Source organism: Carlito syrichta, unplaced genomic scaffold (assembly GCF_000164805.1).
Source record: "Carlito syrichta isolate Samal-C Ts95f unplaced genomic scaffold, Tarsius_syrichta-2.0.1 Scaffold315839, whole genome shotgun sequence".
NCBI lineage: Eukaryota > Metazoa > Chordata > Mammalia > Primates > Tarsiidae > Carlito > Carlito syrichta.
Window position 1 is genome coordinate 87,740 of NW_007259935.1, and position 25,087 is coordinate 112,826.

The window sequence follows — 25,087 nt, forward strand, 5'->3', positions numbered from 1 at the left end:
CTCCAGGTCCGACAAAGGCTTAACATCCTGGATCTACAAGGAACTCAAACGTGCTGAAAAGAAAAAAACAAACAACCCCATTATAAAATGGGCAAAAGATATGAACAGACACTTCACAAAGGAAGATATCTGAGCAGCCAACAAACACATGAAGAAATGTTCAACCTCACTAATCATCAGGGAGATGCAAATCAAAACCACGCTGAGATACCACCTAACCACAATCAGAATGGCAATTATCCACAAGTCAAAAAATAACAGCTGCTGGAGAGGGTGTGGTGAAAAGGGAACACTTCTACACTGTTGGTGGGAGTGTAAACTAGTGCAACCTCAGTGGAAAGCCATGTGGCAATTCCTAAAAGCTCTAAATACCAACCTCCCATATGACCCTGCAATCCCCCTACTGGGAATATATCCTGAAGAACACAAATCACTCTATAAAAAAGATACCTGCACACTCATGTTTATTGCAGCATTGTTCACAATAGCAAGAACCTGGAAACAGCCATGCTGCCCATCAAAAGAGGACTGGATTAAAAAAATGTGGTACATATACATGATGGAATACTACGCAGCCATAAAAAAAGAACAAAATCATGAATTTTGCAGCAACCTGGATGGAACTAGAGTCTATAATACTGAGTGACCTCTCACAGAAACAAAGATCCGAATATCACATGTTCTCACTCATATAATGGACCTTAAACATCCAATGCAATACTATACGAAAATGACTGACCATACTGGGAAACTATGGTGGGAGGAGGGAGATGAGATTAACAGTAGCAAATATCTGTCTGGGAAACACCCCGTATCAACAGGGTGCCTGAATGAAACGCAATTGTATACCTAACCCTTAACTGTACCCCACAACTTCATAATAAAAATAAATAAATAAATAAAAACAAAACAAAAACAAAACTGTAAAAAAAAGAAAAAAAAAGAAAACCCCAGATCTAAAAGTAGGGACAATATTTTTGGTACATGCTCACTTGAAAATTTTTACATAAATATAATGATGTGTTTATGGATTCCTAATTTGAAAATTTTTCTTTTGATGCTCTGTTTTGAAGGGTTCTTCTAAAATCATGTAGCATTTGACAATTGGTAGTTATGAAGTGGGTATTTTTTTAACAATGCCCCATTGATACAAGAATTTTATATTGGCTTTGTCTCATGATTTTCTCCTAACAATAATTAAGAATTGGTTATTCAATTGAAACTGTATTGTCTCCACCAAACCATTTGCTTGCTTGTTTTAATAAAGTTATTTTTCTATCTTGTAATTTATAATTTTGTTGCTATTTGGTCCATGGAAATTGGAAATTTCCAACCACTCACTTTGTATGTCTGATTATTGATCACTGTAAAAAGAGAAATAATATTCTTGTATCAAACCTAAAACTCAGGCTGCTTACCATGGAAACTTATTTTGTTATTTCATATGAAGTGGCTTACTTCATTTGAAAATATTTGTTAGAAACAAAGAATTGAGTATCACATGCTCTCACTCATAAGTGGAACCTGAACATGTATCATAATACTATAAGAAAGGAATTGTCAGTAGCAGGAAACTGCTGGAGGAAGGTAGGGGGGACACACATAACATAATTAAGGATATTTGATCTCAAACCAGGTGAAATGGGAACCCAAAGGAGGCCCAATCTTTACATGTATGATGACTACTTATATACCTAATCGTGAATTGTATCCCACCTCTTTAACATTAATAAGAAGAAAGAAAAAATCTGTTAGAAATCATCTAGGTAATTAAACTGGCAAATATTTTCATTCAATGTCTTTTTCATAATCATTTGTCTCTAGGGTAGCTTCCTCCTTTATTTAGCTAAATATCTTTCCTTTGTGAATGCTATTGAATTCTTTAAGTCATTAAAAGAAACCACAGATTTAATTTATAACTCTAGAATCTGATCAAAATATGATACTAGTAGACCAGAAGATTTAGAAAGAGTTCATTTAGGGCACATTATTAAATTGTATGCAAATGTTTACTTTTTGGCTGGAATTTTAGTTGTGTTAATAAAAAGCAGGGGGACTTCTGGCAAGATGGTGACGGGCCAGCATGGTCTGTGAGACCCTCTGCGAAAGAGAATACCCATAAAGAACCTAGCTCTCTCCCAGGGGCTGCAGCCCCCATCTTCCACAGCCTGCTCTTCACAGGGAGCTCAGCCGCCACCATCACCTGCCATCGCTACTTGGATATCGTGACAAACTGGGCTGCTCCTGCAGTTGCGGCAGTGGGACTGGGCTGCTCCTGCAGTCGCGGATGCCACCACTGCGGTCATTCCCAGCTCATGGCTGAAGCAACCCATGACTTCAGACCATGAAACCCTGAAAACAGGATCTTCTGAGATCCCCGCTGACACGCCCACCCCTAGCCCAGAGAAAGGCCTGTGGAACTCCCCCTGTGAAGTTGTCGCGGCAGGTTGTGGATCTGTAGCAGGCTACCTCCCCCGCTGGACTGTAGCCATGGGATAGCAACACCTGCTGGGAAACCTAGGTAATAACATCAAAACGGGAATGGCAGAGGCTCATCCCTCTTGAAAAATGGAAAAAGCCAGATCTCAGTGATAGACTGGGCAGGGGGCCCATATCTGAACTGTTCTTCACAACAGGCCAGGGGCAACTGACCCTAACTATGAACAATTCTACCAACCTGCAAAGACAACCAGAAATCAGAGCTGAAAGGACATTGGACTTAAAGGAAAAGTTTCAACGTGTGCTTGACTGGTTCTGTTAGTCTACTGACTTTAATCTATCCCTCACACCTTACTTTTTTTTTCTTTTCTTTCCCCCCCTTTCCTTTTTTATTTCTCTGTAAATCTCATCTTTGTATAAAGGAATAGCACACCAATAAGGAGGTTGATCAGTGTGTACACTAGCATCATTGTATGTTTTAGATTTTAATAAGGTTATTGGTGAGTTTTCAGTCATGGTTATTGTTTTTCTTTATATATTTTTTTCAATCTTTGTATTTCTTTTCACTTTCCAGTCGGTACACTCAACTGTTTTCCCTCTCACTCCTCTCTCTCTCCACCCCTCCTCCCCCCACTGCCTGCTCTACTATCCCCTCTCTCTTAACCTCACTTTGCTTTCAGTGAGTAAACCTGTAACCCCACTGCATGGACAGACTCCAAGGCAGTGGGAAGTGGGATTCAGACTATTCATATAGCTATTGGCGAACACCAGGATCTGCAGAGAGATTTTGAATCACAGCTCCCCCTTTAATTAAATCCCAAAACTACAAAAAGAACTGCCCTCAACAAACAGTCAAACTCCAGAACTGAACAAAGCAAGAGGACGTATATTAGGAAGAATAGGAGATTGTACAAACAGAAGTAAAAGAAACCCCTCCACTCCTGAATAAAGAATTATAGAAGATAGGGAAGTGGAGGGAAGGGAAAAGTAGGGAGGAAAAACTGCACAAATGAAGAAAAACCAAAAGAAGAACACAGGGCTCACACAGACCCCTGGGAGGTCAGGCACTGAGAAAACAGACTTCGGAACACAAACAATGAAGAGCCCCCAGAATGACTGGTCACAAGCAACAAACCCAGACATCAAGGCATTGAGAGAATTAAAAAAATGAGGAGAGACAAGAGAAAAATAGGAAAGAGCTGATGACAGAAATAACTGCAGTAAAGAATACTGTGATGGAAATAAACAACAAACTAATAAGCATGGGAAGTAGAATTAGCCAAGCAGAAGAAAGAATCTCAGAACTTGAAGACCAAAATACAGAACTAAGAATAATTGGCCTTCCTAAGGCAGAGAGAGAGTCAGAGTTCACACTGGAACAAACATTTCATGAAAGCATTCAAGAAAACTTCCCTCATCTAATCAGAGATGCAAAAATTCAAGCACAAGAAGTTCAGAGAACCCCTACAAAACAACAAATGAGAAGACCAACTCCCAGACACACAATAATTCACCTAAACAAAGTAGCTATAAAAGAAAAAAATCCTAAAGGCAGCAAGAGAAAAAGGCCAGACTATCTACTAGGGAAGACCAATTAGAATAGCAGCAGATTCATCTACAGAAACCCTTCAGGCTAGGAGAGCCTGGAGCCCTATCTTCAAAGTTCTCAAAGATAAACAATTTCAACCAAGAATAGCCTACCCAGCCAAAATAAGCTTCATTACTGAGAGAGAATTGAAATCTTTTCCAGATATCCAATCCCTAAGAACCTACGCTACCACCAGACCACCTCTACAAGAAACATTTAAGAAAGTACTGAACACAGAAGAAAAGGAAAAAAGAACAACAACATTCTTCACAAGAGTACAGGCAAAAGATTAAAAACAACATTAACCAACTCCAAAACCCAAAGAAAGACAACAAACAGGAACAACAACTCTGTAAGAACCTTATGACAGGGATCAACTCTTGCATTTCAATTATTAGCCTAAATGTGAATAGACTAAATGCACCACTGAAAAGACATAGAATGGCAAAATGGATAAAATATTATCAGGCAACAATCTATTGCCTTCAAGAGATTCACCTCACTAGAAAGGACACTCACAGACTCAAAGTAAGAGGATGGGAAACAAACTTTCAGGTGAATGGAACACAAAAGAAAAGAGGAGTAGCAATCTTAATTTCAGACAAAATACCCTTCAAGCTATTAAAAATCAAAAAATATACAGAAGGCCACTACATGATGATAAAAGGTTCAATCAATCAACAAGAAATATCCATCATAAATATATATGCACCCAACATAGGATCACCAGCTTTCATAAAGCAGCTTCTAGGTAAACTAAAAAAAGATATCGACTCCAACACCATCATAACTGGGGACTTCAACACCCCACTCACAACCCTAGACAGATCATCAAGACAAAAAATCAGCAATGACATCTGACACCTCAATGTGACTCTTGAACAAATGGACTTAATTGATACCTACAGAAAACTCCATCAAAAGACCACAGAATACACATTTTACTCATCACTGCATGGGACATACTCTAAGATTGACCCCATACTTGGTCATAAATTAAGTATAAGCAAATTTAAAAGAACCGAAATTTTACCACGTACCTTCTCGGACCACAGTGGAATAAAAAAAACATCAAAACCAGCAAGTTCCCCCTAAACCCCACAAAGACATGGACACTAAACAGCATGATGCTAAACAACTCCTGGGTCAATGATGAAATCAAAACAGAGATTAAAAGGTACTTGGAAAAAATGAAAATGAAGAAACATCTTACCAAAATCTCTGGGACGCCATGAAAGCTGTAGTAAGAGGGGAATTTATATCCCTACAAATGCACATGAAGAAAATGGAAGGATCACAAATTAATAGCCTACCAAGCCACCTACGGAAGCTGGAAAAGCAAGACCACCAAAACCCTAATTTTAGCAGACAAATCCGGATCACCAAAATAAAAGCCCAAATGCAGGACATAGACAAAAAGCTAATACAAAAAAATCAATGAAACAAAAAACCGGTTCTTCAAAAGGATAAACAAGATCGATGGTCCCCTAGCTATACTGACCAAGAAGAAGAGAGAAAAAGTCCAAATAAACACAATCAGAAACACAAAAGATGAAGTCACATCTGACCCTGAAAAAACACAAAAGATTATTAGAGACAACCATGTACACTTGTATGGAAACAAACTTGAAAATCTTAAGGAAATGGAGGACTTTCTGACATCACGCAACCTACCTAGGTTGAAACAAGAAGAAATTGAGACCCTAAATACACCAATAACAATCAAGGAAATTGATTATGTAATAAGAAAACTACCTACAAAAAAAAATCCCTGGTCCAGATGGCTTTCCAGCAGAATTCTACAAGACATTTGAGGAGTTGATACCAATCCTACTGAAGGTATTCCAGGTGTTTGGAAAAGATGGAGCTCTCCCCAAATCATTTTACGAAGCCAACATCACATTGATACCCAAGCCAGGTAAAGACCCAACAAAGAACAATAACTATAGGCCAACATCTCTGATGAACATAGATGCTAAAATTCTCAACAAGATCCTAGCAAACTGAATTCAACAACACATCTCAAAAATCATCCATCATGACCAAGTAGTCTTCATCCCTGGGATGCAAGGCTGGTTCAACATTCATAAAACCATAAATATAATTAAATACATTAACAGATGCCAAAACAAAAACCACATGATTATATCATTAGATGCAGTAAAAGCTTTTGATAAAATCCAGCACCCCTTCTTTTTTTTTTTTTTTTTTTTGAGTTGGAGTCTCACTCTGTAGCCCAGACTGGAGTGCAGTGGCCACTCCCGACCACCACAGCCTCGACCTGCTGGGCTCTGGTGATCCTTCCGCCTCGGCCTTCCAAGTAGCTGGAATTACAGGTATGCACTACCACACCCGGCTGATTTTTTTATTTATTGTAGAGATGAGGTCTCGCTGTCCAGGCCGGTCTCGAACCCATGGGCTCAGGCAATCCACTCACCTCAGCCTCCCAAAGGCGCAGTATTGCAGTCTGAGCCACCGAACCTAACTGGCACCCCTCCTTGATAAAAACCCTTGAACATCTAGGCATACGGGGAACATACCTCCAAATAGTGAAAGCCATCTATGGGAAACCCACAGCCAGCATACTCCTGAATGGACAAAAATTGAAACCATTTCCCCTGAAAACTGGAACAAGACAAGGATGCCCACTCTCACACCTCCTGTTCAACATAGTATTGGAAGTCCTAGCTCGAGCAATCAGAGAAAAGAAAGCAATCAGGGATATCCAAATAGGAAAAGAGGAAGTCAAGTTATCTCTTTTTGCAGATCACATGAGCGTGTACCTTGAAAACCCAAGAGAATCTGTCAAAAACCTCCTTATACTGATAAAGGACTTTGGCAAAGTATCAGTATATAAAATAAATGTACAAAAAACAATCGCATTTCTTGACACCAATAATAAATAAACAGAAACCAAAATAAAAAGCACAATTCCATTCACAATAGCCACAAAAAAAAAAAAAGAAATACCTTGGCATCTTCCTAACCAGAGACGGGAAAGACCTTTACAATGAAAACTACAAAACTCTGCTCAAAGAAATCAAAGATGACACAAACAAGTGGAAAAATATCCCATGCTCATGGATTGGAAGAATCAACATTGTGAAGATGTCCATCTTACCTAAGGCAATCTACAAATTCAATGCAATACCCATCAAATTACCAGCAACATTCTTCTCAGACCTAGAAAAAACAACACAGGAATTCATATGGAAACACAAACTACCAAGAATAGCCAAAACATTCCTCAGCAAAAAAAACACAAAACAAACAAACAAGCAAACAAAAAAAAACACCACACAGCAGATGGTATCACATTACCAGACATCAAACTTTACTATAAAACTACAGTCATCAAAACAACTTGGTATTGGGATAGGAACAGGCATATAGCTCAACGGAATAGAATTGAGGTTCCAGAAGCAAAACCTCAATTTCTCAACCAACTCATCTTCGACAAACCCTCCACCACCTATCACGGGGGAGAGGAGAACCTCTTCAGTAAATGGTGCTGGGAAAACTGGCTGACCACATTCAGAAGACTCAAACAAGATCCCTATCTGCCCCCATACACAAAAATTAACTCTAAATGGATCATAGACCTAAATGTAAAACCTCAAACCTAGCCGGGCTCGGTGGCTCAGCCTGTAATCCCACGCATTTGGGAGGCTGAGGTGAGTGGATTGCCTGAGCCTGCGGGTTCGAGACCTGCCTGGGCAGCGAGACCTCATGTCTACAATAAATCAAAAAATCAACTGGGCGTGGTAGCGCGCGTCTGTAATTCCGGCTACTTGGAAGGCTGAGGTGGAAGGATAGCCAGAGCCCCGCAGGTCGAGGCTGCGGTGGCCGGGAGCGGCCACTGCACTCCAGTCTGGGCGACAGAGTGAGACTCCAACTCAAAAAAAAATATAATAAAATAAAAATAAAAAATAAAACCTTAAACCATAAGAACTTTAGAAAATGCAGGACATACCCTTATGGAAATTGGAACTGGGATCCAATTCCTGAACAAAACCCAAAACCCACGGGCCATAAGAGATAAGCTAGACAAGTGAGACCTCATTCAACTGACAAGTTTCTGCAAAGCCAAAGAAACCATCAAGAGAGCAGGAAGACAGCCCACAGACTGGGAAAAATTATTTTCCAACTCCAGGTCTGACAAAGGCTTAACATCTTGGATCTAGAAGGAACTCAAACGTGCTGAAAAGAAAAAAACAAACAACCCCATTATAAAGTGGGCAAAAGATATGAACAGACATTTCTTAAAGGAAGACATCCTAGCAGCCAACAGACACATGAAGAAATGTTCAGCCTCACTAATCATCAAGAAGATACAAATCAAAACCACACTGAGATACCACCTAACTCCAGTCAGAATGGCCGTTAGCAATAATTCAAAAAATAATAGTTGCTGGAGAGGGTGTGTGGAAAAGGGAACACTCCTACACTGTTGGTGGAAGTGCAAACTAGTGTAACCTCTGTGGAAAGCAGTGTAGCAATTCCTAAAAGTTCTAAATATCAACCTCCTATTTGACTCTGCAATTCCCCTACTGGGAATATTCCCTGAAGAACTCAAATCACTCTATCAAAAAGATACCTGCACACGAATATTTATCACAGCATTGTTCACAATAGCAAGAACCTGGAACCAACCATGCTGACCATCAAAAGAGGACTGGATCTAAAAAATGTGGTATGTATACACAATGGAATACTACACAGCCATACAAAAAAAAACAAAATCATGAATTTTGCAGCAACCTGGATGGAGTTAGAGTCTATAATACTGAATGATCTCTCACAGAAAGAAAGATCTGAGTATCACATGTTCTCACTCATATAGTGGACCTTGTTCATCTATCATAATACTTTAAAAAAAAAAAGAACTGACAGTGGTGGGAAACTATGGGGGGTAGGGAGGGGAAGGGAGGTGGGACTAATGGTAGTCAATATCTGTCTGGGGATGGGGAGACACCCCTTATTAACAAGGGTGCCTGAACGATACACATTTGTATACCTAACCCTTAACTGTACCCCACAATTTTATAATAAAAAATATGTTTACTAAAAAAAAAAATGTGGAACAATGCAAAAAAAATTTTAAAAAGCAAAGAACTTATTTAGTTTATGCTATTTTTGATATCTTTGAATATATATATTTATTTATTTTATTTTATTTTTTGAGTTGGAGTCTCACTTCATCCCCCAGACTGGAGTGCAGTGGCACACTCTTGGCCATCACAGCCTCAACCTGCTGGGCTCCAGCGATCCTTCTACCTCAGACTTCCAAGTAGCCGGAACTACAGGTGTGTGCTACCACGCCCAACTCATTTTTGATTTATTGTAGAGACGAGGTCTCGCTAAGTTGCCCAGGCGGGTCTCGACCCCATAGGCTCAAACAATCCACTTGCCTAGGCCTCCCAAAGTGCTGGGATTACAGGCTGAGCCACCAAGCCCGCCCAAATATATATATTTTAATTGCTGCTAAATCACCTAATATTTTCCCATAAATCATTTCATTAATATGTTTTCTGTTTTATAATAATACTTCTGGTAGCCAATCACATTTTCAATGTTGTTTATTTTATTTATGCACTTCTAGATCTCACATGATGCCAAATTTGTTAGGTGATAGGGAAAATATTGTGAAAGAATAATAACTCCTCAAATCCCCTACAGAGTGCAAGCCATTCTTTCTATACCGTTATCCTATAATGCCCTTAACATATATAGCCTACTCTTTTTCTTCTTGCAATTTTATTATTTGATCTTTGTCTAGGATATAGTAAAATAGTTGCTCACAAATGACAGTTTATTTGATCACTGCCAGTCTAGCCTAATGAGACGAACAGAAACAGTATATTGAGTTTTTCATAACACTACATATATCACATTTTTAAAATGAACTGTCTTTTATTTTAAAATTGTGTTTTATATGCGTGAAATTATCATAACAGTGAATTGTAATTTTAATGATTTCAATTAACAAAACAAAAAGTTAGCAACCTTATGTTGATCCCTAAAATTTGGGAAGAAATTTTACTGGTTCATGAAATCCACGATTCTGGAAACTATTTCAGAAAACTACCTTTACATCGTTTTTGAGAATGTAGTTTTTCTTCTTTCTTTTGGACTCCCGAGAATAGTGATGATATCTTTGTTAGTGATTTCTTTGTCTTTATCTCCAAATAAATGTTTTCTTATAGTTGCTTTTGACCCACCCAGACGTTCAAGATACACTTAGTATTTAAACATTTTATTCTGCTTGGCTAAAATTCCAAATCTCTTTCAATAATTGTAAAGCTCAACTCTATCACAATTATGGTTCAACTATTTTAAATATATATATAAAGAGTAGTTTTAATATCTTGAAATAGTTCCAAATATCAACGGTAGATGGTGCTAGTGACTTTCTAACAAAATAGTTTTCACCCTTGAATGAGAAAAATGAATGAATAACAATTTGGAACAAATGTCCAAAGTTTTAGGATTTTGAAAGAAGCCAAGTATAAAAAAATACATTAATTGGTTAAAATATCTACATTGTTTACTTAAAGTGCAACAAAATTTTCCATTCCAAATGTCTTTTCCCTGACTTCAGTGTCATATTATACACGAAAATGTAATTAAAATACTTTTGAGATAAAACATGGACCTAAATAAACATTCCTGACTCTGCATAGAGAAAAGAGCTCTTAGTATATTGCTAAGGTAATTCCCAAAGGGACAATTTGTGGCATATTGCAAAGGATATATTCAAGTTATTAGCATTGATTTGAATAGAAGAAATAATACATATGAGTTGCAAGCATTAGCAGTTTAGTGTGGCCCCTGATAAATAAGCAAGATATTTTTTAAAAACATAAAATGGCTAACAAAAGGTAGCTTGTTTTGTTATATTGTTAACCTCAGGAATAAACTGTTTAAAAAATATTTTTCCATAAAAAATTCCTTTGGGATTTATAATGCACTTAGTTTGTGTGGTAATGTGATAATAGAAGTGAAGTTATCCTGTGATTGTGCTTCTGAGAATATTTTTAGCTGAGATATAATAGGGTCATAAGTTATAAATAAATTAATTCTTCTTATTTCATTTTTATTCTCATTCTTGGAAACGGATTTCCCAAAGCATTTTAAAAATTATACATATGGTACTGGGGGATGAGGGATCTGAGCTGGCCCAGACTGGGAGAAAAGATGGAAAGACATGATATGGCTCATTATTTTGTTCCAGTGTTTGTCAGCATTTAAATGTTGAACTGTTTTTGTTCCCCCTAGGGAGAACTAAAATAACGTGCCTCCATGGATGTGGTAGAATGTGAAATCATGTCAGAACAGTCTAGTGAACCTTTAAAAAACAGAGTTTTAAGCATATACCTTTTAAAATAATCATAGTCCATCAAAATCCTGTTCGTGTCTCAAGAAGGTACACTTATGGAAACTATTATAAGTTGATTCTTTCCTATCCACAAATATATACTTCTTTTAAGAAGAAAAAAATAAAAGAATGAATTTATACAACCTATTAAAGTCAACTAGTTAGTCTTTTGTCAAAAAACCAGTTGCTTTACTGAATTCATTTCTTTAAGCAAGAGAGTTTAAACAAAGAAATCTAGATTCTATTGTCCGACTTATTTTGTGAAAAATCACAGTGCTTTTCCCACGTAATAAGAGGAGTTATAGGGACACTATTTGTTAGCACCCCTGGGACCCTAAGACTGTTTTTTATATTGGCAAAATAAAGCATTAAAATTTATAAAACTAGGAAGAATTCTACTTTTTCTTCCTAAGCATTTTGGATTATTTGCATAAAGCTCTACTCTCAGATATTTTTGCAAATAAGCCACTGGCCCCATATGGTAAGAATCAGGCATTGTAGACATGTTGCATATCATTTAAATTCACCATTACAGAAACCATTATAATGATTTAATTCGAATAATGGGGTTTTTTTTGTTGTTGTTGTTTTGGTCTTGTGCTTCTTTAACTGCTTTATCTGAAACCTCTGGTTTCAGACTAATTCTTGAAATTGCCCTGAGCGGTAATCCTTAATGGAGTGAATTATGTAACACTTCCTCCTGTCACTAGAAACTGTATCATATACTAAGTAAGAATTCTATCAGAATTGAAGCCTATAATTTTTTAAGCTTAAAAAACTGGCTATTGTGTTTAAAGTGGTAAATCCTCATTTATTTTATATTATTATCAATCTGCTTATTCTCTGAAAGTCCACAATGAAAATGTAACCCAGAGGGAATAAGATTCAGCCCAATCACTATTATGTAGAGCTCAGTGAAGACGCTACACTGTTTCTGTTAGATGGCAAAAACTTAAAATTTCCAGACCTTGACATGTAATTATTTAATTAAAATGTCAAAAAACAATAATAGTAAGAATTTACATTACTAGCCCTGTACATTAAGCTGAAAAAAAAAGAGCCAAGTGTCATGTTGTTATTTTAACATGAATGTCATGCAGGAAGTACATTCCCATTCAATATTATCATCACATTATTAATATGAAATTGCTAGAAAGGGAGAGGGGGACATGAAGTAAAAAAAACAACTTTACTTGGACTAAATTTAATAAGCCATTCCATTTAATATAGCACCTTAAACTTATTTATTTGATTTCATTTGTTAATATAGATAATAAGTATTTATACTATGGATCCTCCCATTAAAGAAATTGAAGGAATGGATATTTTGAGTTACCTACTATGTGCCGGTCTCTTTGCTAGATACTTTATTATATCATTTGTGGATAACTACGGGTGTTATTAGTGGAAAATAATCCCCTCAAAGAGTTTTGGATTATTTAATTTTGTGTTTGTGTTCTCTTTTTTAAAAAAAAACCTCAAATACGAATAGGATATGAGATAAATGTAATCTACATAAAAAAAACTTCACTATCAAAATAGCTATTCTGGAGTTTAAAATTACTGCATTTTAAGATAAGAAAATAATCCTCATGATGAATTACAGATTTAATATGTGTTATCTCTAAAAGGTAAATCTTCTGCTTGCCCAAGATGCCAAAGAGGTAGGTAGGCTTAGTTTAGACAGAAGTAACTGTCTTTCATGGAAGGAAGTTTTTGTAATCAACCCGAGTTATACAAACTTACGACAGCACTTCAGCATACAGTCCTGCCTCTGAAATGCAAAACTGAATTTAACCATAGCGAATGGTGTTGAAGAAAAATGCAACATAGTTGGAGCTGAAGATCATCATCCTAAGTAAACTGACTCAGAAACAGGAAACCAAGCACTGCATGTTCTCACTCATATGTGAAAGTTAAATGGTTTCAAAGATGGAAATAATATACACTGGGGACACCAATAATTGGGGGGATATTAGGGTTCAGAAATTACCTACGGGGCACAAGGTTTACTATCTGGGGAATGGGACACCTGAGACCCAATCCCACCCCTAGACAATATGTCCATGCAACAAATATGTATGTGCACCCCTTAAATCTAAAATAAAAATAATAAACAATGAAATAATTCCGTTAGTAAAACTGCTGCTGCACTGGGTTGAATAAGTAAAGGGAGAGCCAGGCATGGTGGCTCACACCTATAATCCCAGCACTTTGGGAGGCCAAGGCAAGAGGATTACATGAGCCCAAGAGTTCAAGACCAATCTAGGCAACATGGTGAGATCCCATCTCTACAATAAAAGAAATACAAAAAATTAGCCATGCCTGGTGACACACACCTGTAGTCCAAGCTACTTGGAAGATTGAGGAGAAGGACACTCTGAGCCCCGTTGGTTGAGGCTGCAGTGGCTGCCATTGTGCCACTGAACTCCAACCTGAGCAACAGAGTGAGACTCCAACACAAAAACAAACAAAAAAGTAAATGGGGAATGAGAGAAGTGATAGAAGTAATGATATTTTATTTTTGTTCTAAGAGAAACATTTTACAGAAGGGACATTTTAATGTAGAACATCAGTTTAAGTTAGCTCAATGAACCTAAGAAAAAGAAGAAAATATAGATTTCACACTGTCATTTTGACCTTGGTGTTCTTAGGCACACTTGGGAATATGGTTGAACACAGGTGGAGATGACAAGAAGTATCATTCCATATGATCACCATTTATATATCACTTTATTTATGAAATTATGTCTCACCCTTTCTTAATCATAAGTTGATAAGTCCTAAGTGCATTGTTTATTGGACTAAAGCTGATGCTGGGCAGAACCTCTCATTTTGAATTGAAGTAACACATGAAGAATGTAATAATTGTGACTGAGACCTGGTTGATACTCAGGAGAGAAGTTTTACTAGAAAAGTCAGTGCTGGACCATTATGTGTCAGCCCTACACCTAACAAAGGGGTAATAGCTGGTGCTTTTGACAGAAAATAGCATTACAAAATCAACCTTTGTAACACCCTCTTATTTGTATAAATTCTTGGCTCTGACTTGTAGGAAGGGCAGCACTGAGATGTGTCAGGACTTGAGAGAATAATGGGAGGTCAAAACCAACTGAGGCAGGTGTTACTGCTGTGGGCTATAAGCTCTTCAAGGGCAAAGGCCATTTCTAATTTGTGGTCTGTAGCCTCATCTTGCCTAACACAGTAATTGGCACCAAATGCATGTGGAATATGTTGATGATGGTAATACTGGCTCTGAAGGGTTAAGATGACCTGAAATACAACGAGAAGCAGTTGGATGATCACAAACCTTGAGAGAATGGACAATAACTCTTTTACTGAGTCAAGGGGCCTACTATTTAGTTATTTAAGTGCTAGGTCTCATTTGAGGCTGCTGTCCTCTTGGAATCAGTCTCCTCAAATAATAACACACATTACATAGATCAAACCAAACATTTATTCCAGCTTTATAAGCAGATTATCTGTAATTAGGCAGTGTCTTAGGTTTAGCCAATTCAAAGTGAATTATCAGAAATAAGGACAATTCTTAGAAAAATTTCAGGAAAACAAAAGTCTATATTCTGCCATTTTGGCAGAAGTTATATCAATGTTGTACTTATTTTTAATAAATGATGAATATCCCAGCAATAACAATGTTCTAAAGACTACCCCTCATGTTGTATAGTGAGGTCAAAACATAGGTAAATGAAACAAATGACAAGATGGCAGACTAATTCTTCTCTTCTAACCTCTAGTCATTAATGACGTAAATTCAGATTACTTCTGGCCATTGCACAGAGGAATTGTAGTAATTTTTCAGAGAAGACTCATCAGAAAAAGCCAAATTGTAGCCAATTTCCCAAGACATCAATCCTTTTTTAAGAGGGCTTATTCCCATTGTAAAAATATCTGTTGTAGGGTTTGTATGAGATGGTAATAGATTATGATATTACTCTAGCATATAATATGAAAATTAATTTAAGAGAATGATCAAAGAGACTGCCTTAATAGGAAAACATAAAAATAGCATTTAATGATCAAGGTAAGCTCACATGTGCAAAACTATATAGGTGGGAAACAGGAAGATATAACAAGGAAAGAACAGCCAGAAAAAAATGTCTTTCTTGAAAAGTAAACGGTACTTGGGCAGAAGAGCAAGTCTCGCAGTATTGTACATATTTTTAAAAATCCTAATCTCATTTATACTGATAGAAAATGAGATTTCAAAGAAGCCCTTGTTATATAAAAAATATTATTAAAAGCACTAGTATACTATGAAATAATCAATCATGAACAATCTTTTTCTAAACTTGATTTTAAAAGGTATCTCATAAAAAGAAGGGATTTCTCTGCCAAGGGCACTGCAAAAGAATAAATAGTTCATTCTTCCAAATTTGAAGGGAACTTCCCAAATCGTAATTTATTTATAAAAAATTGTCTATTTATTTTTACATGTTTAAACTTCAGTTACCTTAAAAGTCCTCTCCGTTTGATGCAGTACACCTATCGGGATGCTTTTTTCACTGCTCAAACGTTTCCGAACTTTTTTTTAATGCCTTTTAGGGTTTTGACGTTTTTTTGTTTCACCTCTTCCATGTGGGCAACATATTTCCCTTTGAGAATTTTTTTCATCTAGGGGTAAAAAAAAGTAACTCAGGCAAGATCAGGTGAATAGAGAGAGTGAGGTATGGGAGTCATGCCGTTTTTGGTGCAAAACTGCTGAACACTCAGCATGGTGTTGGCAGGTGCTTTGTCATAGTGGAAGAACCAGTCATCTATTTGCCATCATTCAGGACGTTTCTCCTGTAAATTGTTATGCAACCTTCTCAAAACTTCTGATAAAATCTTTGGTTAAGTATTTGATCCAAAGGAACAAATTCTGAGTGTACTATAAGGGACCTGCCCTCCAAAAAGGTAATTCCAGTATTTTGAAAATCTATCTTCTTCTCTGTCTTTTCTACATTTGCAGAAGAGATGTTTCTCTTTTCTAGGCTTTTTCAACATGTGCACTTGACCCCATTTCTTCACAACATCTGTGGACCCTACTTAATGATTAATTGCCCCTTCTCTGTGTGTGTTTTCTTCAATTTCATCTTTTCTATCTTTTACTTTCTCTTGACATAAACACTTGCTCTGGTTTTCATACCCTTCAACTAAAACAAACAAACAAAACCTTTCTTTTCTTGATTCGCTGCCATATTAGAGTTCAGCTTCTCTTCCTTTGTTCCATAGTTAAACTTCCCAATAACCTACACGTGCTATTTTGCTATTTGGTTGTGATCTTACTTCATTTTGCTTTCATTCAGTTCCATGCAACTGAAACTGCTCTATAAGCAGAGGTTTCTAAACAGCCATCTACCCACAGGAATTCAGGGTTCATAGAACTTGCACAAGAAAAATATAAATTTTAATTTTCATTATTCTAACCAAAGTTTGACATTTTCTTCTCTTCTGATAATAGGCATCAAACCACAATAGTATTAGCAGTACCTATGACTCTGGTTCCAATAGAAACCAGAGATATTTTTATATCACATAACTGTTATTATGGATATTTTAAAATGTAGTTTACACCCATTACTACTTTAATCGGATTTTATTAGATTGTACTTTATTGCAATTTTCCTGTCAACAGAAGTTTATACCATATAGACTGCTAACTATTGAGTGACTGCACCTATTTGTCATTCATACACCAAACAGTGAAGTCTCGTGCTTTCACATTGGTGACCAGGGCATATATATTACTTTCTGATGATCCATACTTTTAATTGATCATTGATGAATACACAGCAGGAGGTGAATTTAATGTTATTACTCAGAGTTTCGTGTTTTTACTCAGTATACTTATTCAAGTAACAACCTTGGCACTGACATGTCTTTTGAAAAATAAAGACTGAGTTCAGTGATTCATGCCTGTAATCCTAGTATTTTGTGGGGCTGGAACAGGAAAATCCCTTGAGGTCAGGAATTCAAGATCAGTCTGGGTAACATAGTGAGACCATGTCTCTGTGAATTTTTTTTAAAAATTAACCAAATGTGGTGACATGTGCCTTTAGTCCCAGCTACTTGGGAGACTGAAGTGAGAGGATAGCTTGAGCCAAGGAGTGTGAGGCCCTGACTGAGAAAAAAAGTAAGAAAAAATCACGAATTTAAAATTGTATATATTTTACTTTATTGTTTTATTTTACATTTAATTGACAGATAATAGTGTACATTATCATGTACATTATGTTTTGAAGTATAAATACATTGTAGGATGATTAAATCTAGATAGTTAACATATATGTTACTTCACATACTTATCATTTTTGTGGTGAAAACATGTGAGATCCACTCTTAGCATTTTTCAGGAATACAATATATTCTCATTAACTTTACCACCAAGTTATACAATAGGTCTCTTGAACTTATTCCTTCTCTCTAACTGAAATTTTGTATCCTTTGACCAACATCCCCCAAACCCTTTCCTCCAAAAACTACAGCCATCTGTAGCCATCAGTCTACTGTCAAATTCTATTAGATCAACTTTTTAAGATTCCACATTTGACTGAAATTATACAGTATTTGTCTTTTGTGTCTGAGTATATTACTTAGCATAATGTCCTATAAGTTTTCATATGTCACAAATTGCAAGATTTTCTTTTTTATGACTGAATAGTATTCCATTGTGTATATATACCACGTTTTCTTCATTTATTTATTGATGGCCATTGTGAATAATGCCGCAATGAACATGGGAGTGCAGGCATCTCTTTGATATACTGGTTTAATTTTATTTGGATATATACTCAGTAGTGAGATGGCTAAATCATAAGGTAGTTATATTTTTAATTTTTTGAAAACTTCCATACTGTTTTCCATAATGGCTGTACTAATTTATATTCCCACCTACAGAGTCAAAGTTTCCCTTTCCTCCACATCCTTGGCAAAACTTATCTTTCATCTTTTTGACAGTAGCCATTCTAACAGATGTAAGGTGATATCATAGTTTTAAATTGATTTCCCTTATGATCAATGATGTTGAGCATTTTTAAATATACCTCTTGGAAATTTACATGTCCTATTTTGAGAAATATCTATTCAGGATTTTTGTCCACTTAAAAAATTTAATTGTTTTCTCAACCAACTCATTTGTGACAAAACCTCCACCATCAACCACTGGGGATAGGAGAACCCATTTAGTAAATGGTGCTGGAAAAACTGGCTGATCAGATGCAGAAGATTAAAACAAAACTATCTATCACCATACACAAAAATCAACTCTAAATGGATCAAAGACCTAAACGTAAAACCTCAAATTATAAGAACCTTAGAAAATGCAGGAGACACTCTTATGGAAATCAGAATGGGCAATCAATTCCTGATCAAAACCCCAAGTGCCCATGCCATAAGAGATAAGATAGACAAGTGGGACTTCATCAAACTGACAAGCTTCTACAAAGCTAAAGAAACCATTGAGAGAGTGGGAGACAGCTCACAGACTGGGAAAAAGTATTTGCCAACTGTGTATTTAACAAAGGTCTAACATCTAGGATCTATAAGAAACTCAAACACACCAAAAAGAAAAAAACAAACAGCCCCATTACAAAGTAGGCAAAAGATAGGAATACACAGTTCTCAAAAGAAGACATACGAGCAGCCAACAGATACATGAAAAAATGTTCAGCCTCACTAGTCATCAAATAAATGCAAATTAAAATCCACTGAGATACCACCTAACTCCAGTCAGGATGGCCATCATCAATAACTCAAGCAACAACAGATGCTGGAGAGGATGTGGGGAAAGGGAACGCTTCTACACTGTTGGTGGGAGTGTAAACTAGTATAATCTCTGTGGAAATCAGCGTGGCAATTTCTAAAAGATCTAAAAATCAACTTCCTATACAACCCCACAATTCCCCTATTGGGATTATACCCAAAGGAACTCAAATCACTCTATGAAAGGATACCTGCACACTCATGTTTATTGCAGCATTATTCACAATAGCAAAAGCATGGAAACAACTGTGCTGCCCATTGAAAGAGGACTGGATTTAAAAAAAAAATTGTGGTACATATACATGATGGAATGCTACACCATCAAAAAGGACAAAATTATGAACTTTACAACAACTTGGGTGGACTTAGAGGCTATAATACTGGTGACCTATCACAGAAACAAAGAACCTAATATCACATATTCTCACTCATAAGCAGACCTTGAACAACTATGATAATACTGTAAGAAAGGGATTGACAGTAGTGGGAAACTGCCAGGGGAGGGAGGGGGTAGGATTGGCAGCAGTGGAAAACTGCCAGGAGAGGGGCCACACCTCATCAACAAAGGTAACTACAAAATGAACATTTGTATACCTAACCATGAATAGTACCCCACGTATTTAAAATTAAAATTAAAAACAAAAACAAAAGCTAAAAACTAAAAATTGAATTGTTTTATTGCTGTTGAGTTGTTTGAGTTTCTTACATATTTTGGATATTAAGTTCTTATCAGATGTACAATATGCAAATATTTTCTCCTATTCTGTAGGTTGCCTTTTTGCTCTGTTTATTGCTTCTTTGGCTTTGAAGAACTTTTCAGTTTATTGTAGTCATTGTCCCACTTGTTTATTTTTGCTTTTATTGACCATGCTTTTGGTATCATACTCAAAAAATCATTACCATAACCACTGTCTTATTACTTTTTTCATATGTTTTCTTCTATAAATTTTAGCATTTTGGCTCTTACATTTTAGGTTTTTATCCATTTTGAGTTTATTTTTGTTTGTAGTGTGAGATAAGAGTATAATTTCATTCTTTAGCATGTGTATATCCAGTTGTCCCAAACATCATTTATTGAATAGACTGTCTTTTCCTCATTATGTGTTCTTGACCCCTTTGTGTAAAATCAGTTGGCTGTAAATGCATGAATTTACTTCTGGGTTCTCTATTCTGCTCCATTTGTCTATGTGTCTATTTTAATGTTCTTACCATACTGTTTTGGTTACTATAGCTTTGTAGTATATTTAAAGTCATGCAGTATGATGCCTCAAGCTTTGTTCTTTTTGCTCAAGATTTCTCTGGGTATTTGGGATCTTTTGTTGCATACACATTTTAGGATCTTAAATTTCGGTGAACAATGATAGGGATTGCACTTAATCTGTAGATTGCTTTGGGTAGTACTGACATTTTAGCAATATTAATTCCCCCAATTCATGAACATGGCATATTTTCCATTTATTTTTGTCTTCTTTAGTTTCTTTCACCAATGTTTTATGGTTCTCAGAGTACAGATTTTTCACTTTCCTGGTTAAATTTATTCCTAAACTTTTTATTTGTGGCTATTATAAATGGGATTGATTCCTTTTTGGGATGGTTTACTGTTAGCATATAGAAATGCTATTGATTTTTGCATGTTGATTTGGTATTCTGCAACTTTATTGAATTTTTCTGTTAGTTCTAACAGTTTTTGGTGGAGTCTTCAGGGCCTTCCTTCCTTCCTTCCTTCCTTCCTTCCTTCCTTCCTTCCTTTCTTTCTTTCTTTCTTTCTTTCTTTCTTTCTTTTTGACAGAGTCTCACTCTGTCACCCAGGCTGGAGTGCAGTGGCACACTCATGGCAATGGCAGTCTTGACTTGCTGGGCTCAGATAATCCTTCCAACTAAGCCTTCCAAGTAGCTAAAACCACAGGAATGCATCACCAAGCCCAACTAATTTTTTGAATTATTGTACAGACAACATCTTACCAAGTTGCCCAGGCTGGTCTTGAACCCCTGGACTCAGGCAATCCTCTTGTCTCTGCCTCCCTAAAGTGCCGGAATTACAGATGTACAGGCTCCCAGCTGGGGATTTTTGTTTATAAGATCATGCCATCAGCAAGCAGAAACAACTTTTTTTTTTGAGTTGGAGTCTCACTTCCTCGCCCAGGCTGGAGTGGAGTGGGACACTCACGGCCACCCCAGCGTTAACCTGCTGGGCTCCACCGATCCTTCTGCCTCAGCCTTCCAAGTAGCCAGAACTACAGGCACATGCTACCATGCCCAGATCATTTTGTATTTATTGTGGAAACAAGGTCTCATCAAGTTGCCAGGATGGTCTCGAACCCAGGGGCTCTGGCAATCCACTTGCCTTGTCCTCCCAAAGTGCTGGAATTATAGACTGAGCCACCAAGCCCAGCCCAGAGACAATTTAACTTTGTCCTTTCCTACTTAGATGTCTTTTATTTCTTTTTCTTGTCTACTAACTCTGGCTAAGACTTCCAGTACTGTGTTGAATAGAAGTGGTGAGCAGGCATTTTTGGCTTGTTCCAGATCTTAGAAGAAAAAGTTCAACTTTTTTCCATTGAGAAGGTTGTTAGCTATGGGTTTGTTGTATATGGCCTTTTATACCATATATGTTGAGGTTTTTATCATGAAAGGGTGTTGACTTTTGTCAAGTGTTTTTTCTGCACCTATTGAAATAATCACGTGGTTTTTGTCCTTCAATCCATTAATGTGATGTATCACATTTATTGATTTGCATATGTTGAATCATCCATTGATTTTTGGAACGAATTCGACTTCATCATGGTGAAAGATCTTTTTTATGTGCTGTTGAATGTTGTTCACTGGTATTTCATTGAGGATTTTTGCCTTTATACTCATCAAGGATATTGGCCTGTAGTTTGGGTTATTATTTTTTTGTTTTAGCATCCTATCTGGCTTAGTTCTTAGAGTAATGTTTGCCTTGTAATGAATGAATTTGGAAGTGTTTTCTCCTTTTCCATTTTTTTTGCAACAGTTAGAAAAAATTTGGTACTAGATCTTTTTAGAATGTTTGGTAGACTTCAGCAATGAATCCATAAGATCCTGGGATCTTCTTTGCTGAGTGGCTTTTTTTTTTTTTTAACAGAATCAATCTCTTTATTTATTACAGGTCTTTTCAATTTTTAAAAAATTTTTGTTTTGTTTTGTTTTTTTAAACATATATTTTATTATAAAATTGTGGGATATAGTTAAGGGTTAGGTATACAAATGTGCATTGTTCAGGCACCCTTGTTAATAAGGGGTGTCTCCCCATCCCCAGACAGATATTGACTACCGTTAGTCCCACCTCCCTTCCCCTCCCTACCCTCCGTCCATAGTTTCCCACCACTGCCAGTCCTTTTTTTATAAATAGTATTATGGGAGATGTTCAAGGTCCACTATATGAGTGAGAACATGTGATACTCAGATCTTTGTTTCTGTAAGAGATCACTCAGTATTATAGACTCTAGTTCCATCCAAGTCGCTGAGAAATTCATGATTTGTTCTTTTTTATGGCTGTGTAGTATTCCGTTGTGTATATGTGCCACATTTTTTAAATCCAGTCCTCTTTTGATGGGCAGCATGGTTGGTTCCAGGTACTTGCTATTATGAAAAATGCTGCGATAAACATTCGTGTGCAGGTATCTTTTTGATAGAGTGATTTGAGTTCTTCAGGGTATATTCCCAGTAGGGGAATTGCAGGGTCATATGGGAGGTTGATATTTAGAGCTTTTGGGAATTGCCACACTGCTTTCCACAGAGGTTGCACTAGTTTGCACTTCCACCAACAGTGTAGGAGTGTTCCCTTTTCCACACACCCTCTCCAGCAACTGTTATTTTTTGAGTTATTGATAATGGCCATTCTGACTGGAGTTAGGTGGTATCTCAGGGTGGTTTTGATTTGCATCTCCTTGATGATTAGTGAGGTTCAACATTGCTTCATGTGTCTGTTGGCTGCTCGGATGTCTTCCTTTGAGAAGTGTCTTTTCATATCTTTTGCCCACTTTATAATGGGGTTGTTTGTTTTCTTCTTTTCAGCGTGTTTCAGTTCCTTATAGATCCAAGATGTTAATTCTTTGTCAGAACTGGAGTTGGCTAATAATCTTTCCCAGTCTGTGGGCTGTCTCCCTGCTCTCTTGATGGTTTCTTTGGCTTTACAGAAGCTTGTCAGTTGAATGAGGTCCCACTTGTCTATCTTCTCTCTTATGGCCTGTGGGTTTCGGGTTTTGTTCAGGAATTGGATGCCAATTCCAATTTCCATAAGGGTATGTCCTGCATTTTCTAAGGTTCTTATGGTTTGAGGTTTTACATTTAGGTCTCTGATTCATTTAGAGTTAATTTTTGTGTATGGGGATAGATAGGGGTCTTGTTTGAGTCTTCTGCATGTGGTCAGCCAGTTTTCCCAGCACCATTTACTGAATAGGTTCTCCTCTTCCCTGTGGTAGGTGGTGGAGGCTTTGTCGAAGATGAGTTGGCTGAGAAATTGAGGTTTAGCTTCTGGAATCTCAATTCTATTCCATTGGTCTATATGCCTGTTTTTGTAGCAATACCAAGCTGTTTGGATTATTATAGCTTTATAGTAAAGTTTGAAGTCTGGTAATGTGATACCACCTGCTTTGTTTTTTTGCCGAGGATTGTTCTGGCTATTTTTGGTCGTTTGTGTTTCCATATGAATTCCTGTATTGTTTTTTTCTAGGTCTGAGAAGAATATTGCTGGTAATTTGATGAGTATTGTAATAAATCTGTAGATTGCCTTAGGTAGGATGAACATCTTCACAATATTGATTCTTCCAATCCATGAGCATGGGATATTTTTCCACTTGTTTGTGTCATCTTTGATTTCTTTGAGCGGAATTCTGTAGTTTTCATTGTAAAGGTCTTTCACGTCTCTGGTTAGGAAGATGCCAAGGTATTTCATTTATTTGTGGTTATTGTGAATGGAATTGTGCTTTTTATTTGGGTTTCTGTTTGTTATTGGTGTAAAGAAATGCGATTGTCTTTTGTACGTTTATTTTATATCCTAATACTTTGCCAAAGTCCTTTATCAGTGTAAGCAGGTTTTTGACAGATTCTCTTTGGTTTTCAAGGTACACAATCATGCCATCTGCAAAGAGAGATAACTTGACTTCCTCTTTTCCTATTTGGATACCCCTGATTGCCTTCTCTTCTATGATTGCTCTAGCCAGAACTTCCAATACCATATTGAACAGGAGGGGTGAGAGTGGACATCCTTGTCTTCTTCCAGTTTCCAGGGGAAATGATTCCAATTTTTGACCATTTAGGAGTATGCTGGCTGTGGGTTTTGCGTAGATGGCTTTTACTATTTTGAGGTATGTTCCCTGTATGCCTAGATGTTCAAGGTTTTTTATCAACATGGGGTGCTGGATTTTATCAAAAGCTTTTTCTACATCTAATGATATAATCATGTAGTTTTTGTTTTGACATCTGTTGATGTATTTAATTAGATTTTTGGTTTTATGAATATTGAACCAGTCTTGCATCCCAGGTATGAAGCCTACTTGGTCATGATGAATAATTTTTGAGATGTGTTGTTGAATCCAGTTTGCTAGGATTTTGTTGAGAATTTTAGCATCTATGTTCATCAAAGGTATTGGCCTGTAGTTCTCTTTCTTTGTTGGGTCTTTACCTGACTTGGGTATCAATTGGATGTTAGCTTCATAAAATGATTTGGGAAGAATTCCATCTTTCTCAATTGGCTGGAATACCTTCAGTAGGATTGGTTCCAGCTCCTCCTTAAATGTCTTGCAGAATTCTGCTGGAAAGCCATTTGGACCAGGGCTTTATTTGTAAGTAGTTTTCTTATTCTGTAGTCAATTTCCTTGATTGTTATTGATCTATTTAGGGTCTCAATTTCTTCTTATTTCTACCTAGGCACATTCTTTGATGTCAGAAAGTCCTCC